Here is a 6,000-nt window from a genome sequence, read left to right on the forward strand (position 1 = left end):
TGCCCCCAAACCGAATGGAACGAGCCACGGGTCATTCGATAGCAAAAAAAAAATAACCCCTGTGTGCAAATTTTTAACTTGAAATCTCGACCGTGGGGGTAGTAGTGGGGTGAAAACGAAAATCATGTTTTTGAATTATTTCTCTTGACCTATTGAGTAAAAAAATGTAAAAAAATTCAGAGACATTTCGGGTACCGGGGCACATACTTTGGGAGATTTTCAGATTTTTTGATCGAAGAACCAGGTAGTGAAAAATAAAAAACAGCAAAAAATGCCGAAAAATGCCGATTACGTATTGAAGGAGGCCCGGAACTACTTTTATACTTTTACAGTAAACAGGTATTACTATTACTATTATTCTCAATTTTTTTCAGATTTTTCATTTTGGTGCGCCGCAGTGAAAAAAAATAAAAACCGAGTTTTTCCTCATTTTCTGCGTATTAGAGTAACTTACACGTTTAATTTTTATGCATCCTTCAATATATAAGTGTTTTGTAGACTGTTTAATGTTTCTACACTAAGCAGAATTACATAACAATTGAAACAAATAAAATAAAGCCAACCATTGGGTGTATATATCCTAAAAAATCAACGATATTTTCAACGGCGTCGATGGCGCAGCATTAGAGTGTCCGACTGCTGAACCGCTGGAAGTTTTTTTACCGTAGGTTCGAGTCTCTCCTCTGGACTTAGTATTTTTTTTTTCAAATTCTAACTATATAACAATGCTTTATATTTATTTATAAATGTTCTGATAGCATTTTACAAATATTTTAACCTGAAATATGTATAAATATAGTCTTGGAGTGTTTTTTGCGTTTTTATTTTTTTTGTCAACCACGATTATTGTTTAACATCTCTTACACTGAAATTAATGTGAAATGTTAGTTTTCAAATCTCTTACCTTTGACTATTGTGAATGGATCGGAGCAGAAGATTGTATATTGGCTTACTATTACTTCTTCTCGCCCTTCGATCAAGCAGATCTTTCCTTCTCGTTCTCTTTCTTTGATAAATATGAATGTTTGCTGCGGCTTTAGTATCTAACGTAGACATGTAAGGGCCATTCCACGCCAAATCTATTAACCCACTCTCTGCCAATGATACTTTTTTCTAATAAACCCATTTTTAAGTACCAGTTTGATCGTTTCATGCTTATTTTTGAATGAAGTATCATTGCTCGATGGAAACCACGGGGATAAATGATTAACTGTCCTACCTGCGTTACGAAGGAAATAAAGGTTCGTTGGGTGAGGGCCCAGACCGTTCAGGTCAATGGGTGATTGTCGCGTTCGGGTTTCACAATGTATTTTTTAATTACTCAGTTCAAGCTACTGTATGCGATGGGATTTATACATAATTACTTGGCATGGTCCGTAGAGGTTGGTCCTACAAGTGTTTTCATTATCTTTAAAACCAGCAGTAAGGAAAGGATAATAACCCTTACATGTCTACGTGGGATACTAAAGCCGCAGCAAACATTCATATTTATCAAAGAAAGAGAACGAGAAGGAAAGATCTGCTTGATCGAAGGGCGAGAAGAAGTAATAGTAAGCCAATATACAATCTTCTGCTCCGATCCATTCACAATAGTCAAAGGTAAGAGATTTGAAAACTAACATTTCACATTAATTTCAGTGTAAGAGATGTTAAACAATAATCGTGGTTGACAAAAAAAATAAAAACGCAAAAAAACACTCCAAGACTATATTTATACATATTTCAGGTTAAAATATTTGTAAAATGCTATCAGAACATTTATAAATAAATATAAAGCATTGTTATATAGTTAGAAATTGAAAAAAAAATAATAAGTCCAGAAGAGAGACTCGAACCTACGGTAAAAAAACTTCCAGCGGTTCAGCAGTCGGACACTCTAACGCTGCGCCATCGACGCCGTTGAAAATATCGTTGATTTTCTAGGATATATTGCGCTCAACGGTTGGCTTTATTTTATTTGTTTCAATTGTTATGTAATTCTGCTTAGTGTAGAAACATTAAACAGTCTACAAAACACTTATATATTGAAGGATGCATAAAAATTCAACGTGTAAGTTACTCTAATACGCAGAAAATGAGGAAAAACTCGGTTTTTATTTTTTTTCACTGCGGCGCACCAAAATGAAAAATCTTAAAAAAATTGAGAGTAATAGTAATAGTAATACCTGTTTACTGTAAAAGTATAAAAGTAGTTCCGGGCCTCCTTCAATACGTAATCGGCATTTTTCGGCATTTTTTGCTGTTTTTTATTTTTCACTACCTGGTTCTTCAATCAAAAAATCTGAAAATCTCCCAAAGTATGTGCCCCGGTACCCGAAATGTCTCTGAATTTTTTTACATTTTTTTACTCAATAGGTCAAGAGAAATAATTCAAAAACATGATTTTCGTTTTCACCCCACTACTACCCCCACGGTCGAGATTTCAAGTTAAAAATTTGCACACAGGGGTTATTTTTTTTTTGCTATCGAATGACCCGTGGCTCGTTCCATTCGGTTTGGGGGCACATTTGACCCCCTTATTCGGCTATACCCTTTTGCCAAGAATTTAACCATATTAGAAATTTCTTTAAAAATTCACATCTAAAATCATTAACATTCAAAATCGGTTTACAAAATTCGTTTCTTTTCCTGTTACCTTTTATACTACTTGTATTGTTCTCAATGTCCCGCCAATTGCGAAATATTTCTAAAAAATGAGCAGTAGCGGTATAATTGAAATCTTTCATAGCTGCTATTGTAGACTGATGGAATATATTATCAACGAGGAAAACGTTTTGTCGGTCAAAATTATTTGGATACAGTGACTTATAGTTTAATTTATAAGCTTTCTTAGCAATTAAATGTTTTCCGAAATCGTAAACCGTACGTAAATCATTAAACTTAGCTAATCTTAGTTCGTTTGTATAAATGTCGGGGAAAACGAAAGTTTTATCTACATTTTTTAAATTTAACAAATTATTTCTAATATTTTCCATTATATGAACAAAGTCGAAAGAAAGAAAAATGGTTTTATTAGATTGTGAAGGATTAGGAAAACTTATACCATTATTAGATAATTTATTAAACATATTTCTATTGATTCTATGATTATCTGCTACAATGCATATTATTTCGAAACCACATTTTTGGACAAATTCTATAATTTTATAAATAATGGGTGTCATTTCAGCCCCGGTAATATTGAAAACTGGTAATAATTTAATAATTTCAGAAAAATTTCCAAAAGCTGAACATATCATAAAAGCTAAAATGGTTTTTGCCAATTCGTTAGAAATTGAAGCGAAACCCGCAAGTCTGTTTGATTTGTACTGTAATTTTGAACTAATATAAATTTCATCAATTAATAAAATCACTATTTTTTCTCTAGATGTTAAATTGGATGATATATTAATAAGATAATGTTCATTTGTTATATCATTATCTGGTGTAATGGTCATATTGGCTGAAAGATATTGTAAATACCGTTTATGAGATAAAATAAAAAAATTTCTTAATAAATTGTATGCAGCCGACGATTGGCTATATAATGAGAAGGCCATAATAATGGTGCATGACCTATATCTATTGTTTTTATTTCTTATTTTTCTTACTTGATCGGTTACTATTTCAAGATTTTTGGTATAAGCGAAATCAATTGATTCTGCAATAATATATACCTTATTGAGTTCTTCTAGAGACTTCTCAAGATGTTTTTCAATAAGACATATATCAGTGTCAGAATGTACATTATGTAATACTTTATATCTTGTTAGAGCACTCAGGGGCTCTAACTGTGTGGTTCCGGACGAGGGAGAAGATAGGGTAGAGAAATTCTTACAAGTTTTCAAATAACTTTTTTATTACAAAACTATAGATTTATTATTCGTACAAAAATAACAAAAAATAGAAAAAAACGGAAAACTAAAGGAAAATGGACCCAGGCTCCTGTTTTCGGCCTGGTCCGCCTCTTTCTCCGTCCTTCTTACTGCGTCGGAGGTTTTCTGTAACAGAAATTCCGGCAAATATAAATATTTTGCGGACAAGTCAACGATTACGCGCTCGTCAGCTGCTTGTCTCGCGCTCCAGCGACAGTCTGGTGTGCTTGGAGGGGAGAGCTAACTGGCAATTCAGCGCAATAGCTAGTGGACTGTATTATTTTGCTTTGGTCGGTGATAGTCGTTTTTTACGATATCACCGACCGCACAACCGGGTAGACGAGGTTTTCCTCTGATCTACCGGGTTCGCTTCGCAATGCCACGGACGGGAAACCAAATGGAGGTTGTAAGGCTCCAAATGAATATATCCCGCGAGCACGCTCGCGAAAACGGCAAACCGTATTAAATAGGAAGAGACTCAAAGTGATTAACACCGAATCCCTAACGTCGCAGTCGTGACAACGAACTGCAACGTTCAATCACAATCCTGCGTCTACGATCGTGTCACGCGCGGCGTGCACAGCGATCGCTTCAACAACAGGCAGATTGTCCTTTTATTCGAGAAAATCTCAAGTCGATATGACGAGATTTTCCTGAATAAATCAATGTCCGCAAACTTGATCCGATTACGAGGAGAGAGATCGTCTCATTCTCCTCGGAGCTTCGTACGAAAAATGGGCGAGATCGTTACAGGATCTGCTCCTGATCGCCGACGGCTCACGGATGATCCGTAACGATCTGCAAGCATCGACGGCCACGGCTGGGCTCCGTCGCGCAGGCGCAAAGTCGCGTAGCGACGCATCGCGCTACTGGGCCCGGGCGGCTACGCGCCCCATAGTCACGACGCGGCGCTGCCGCGTTTCGGCTGTCGATCTCGATTCGATAAATCGATTTCTCTCTCTCTCGGCGCTAACAACATGATTTCTGGAATTTGTTCTCAGAATCGAGAATTCCAGTGAAGCTAGCTAGCAAAAACACGAAAATGGCCGCGGTATACTAATCTAACGAAGAAAAAATTCTCCGTCAGCAGAACCTTCTAGAATTACGCGAATTCATTATAGATACGGGCATCGCGGCCGAGTTTTTACGTCTCGGACTCACACGATATTTAAACATATCTACTTAATATATTCTGAAGCTGGGACCACCTAGACAATTTCTTGTCAATAGGTAGTACCCACTTTAAATCATTAAATGATACTTCATTACTTTCTTGAAAAACTTGTAATTTCATGTCATCACTAATCACAATCTGTGTATTTAGTACCAAAAAATCAGATTCATCATTACTTACAAGCATTCAAAAATAAAATTTTGAATTTGTTATTTTAATAGTCCAACAGTTTGAAATTGCAAGCTTTTCTTTATAATTATTTATTAAATCCGCGAAATTACTAATCAAATCTGAATTAGTAAATTCTTGGACTAAATTGTGACGTCGTTGGAGGATTTCTTGTTCACGCTCTGCAGGAGCTTTTCTTGGTGGTAGCACACGTTTTGTAAAATAAGGTAAATTGGGGAAAATGGAGGGTACTACATTCCTTATAAGCCTTGGACATCTCAACAAAACATTCTCCAGTACACCATTGGGCGATAGAATACCGTGGTACCTTTCAATATCAGTTTCTGCAAAATGCAAACTACAGACGGCAGAATATTTTGATGGTGTCCAATTCTTACGACGAATAGCAACCCTCCATTTCTCCCGCAATTCCTCATCTTTGGGGAATAAAAATATAGAATTGTAATTATTATCTTTTAAGGTACTATCATAATTTCCCTTGCAATTGGGAACACAGCAACGCTGTGGCATTATTAATGAATATGAGAAATTTATAAAAAAAATGTATATAAAACAAAATGTCCAAAAATGCTATAGATTATATTAAATAAGTGTGCTACACACCAAAATCAGGATCTGTAGAGTTAATAAAAATAAATGAAACACCTGGATTATTGCTCCGTTGCTCACATTTAATGGATTTCAGTACATTAATATTTGAAACATTTGAAAGATAGGCGGGAGACCGGAAGGCCGGTAGATGGAGCCTATGTAGCCCAGAGGTCGGTGGGTAGTGGGAGGCTA

General features: G+C 35.9%; 1 pseudogene; it reads right to left on the reverse strand.

Moving 5' to 3' along the window:
* Positions 1–5,022: 5,022 nt before the first annotated feature.
* On the reverse strand, positions 5,023–5,727 carry LOC122404317 (annotated as a pseudogene).
* Positions 5,728–6,000: the final 273 nt, after the last annotated feature.

The sequence above is a fragment of the Colletes gigas genome, unplaced genomic scaffold (assembly GCF_013123115.1).
Source record: "Colletes gigas isolate AHSC1104 unplaced genomic scaffold, ASM1312311v1 Colletes_gigas_Sc00170, whole genome shotgun sequence".
Lineage (NCBI taxonomy): Eukaryota > Metazoa > Arthropoda > Insecta > Hymenoptera > Colletidae > Colletes > Colletes gigas.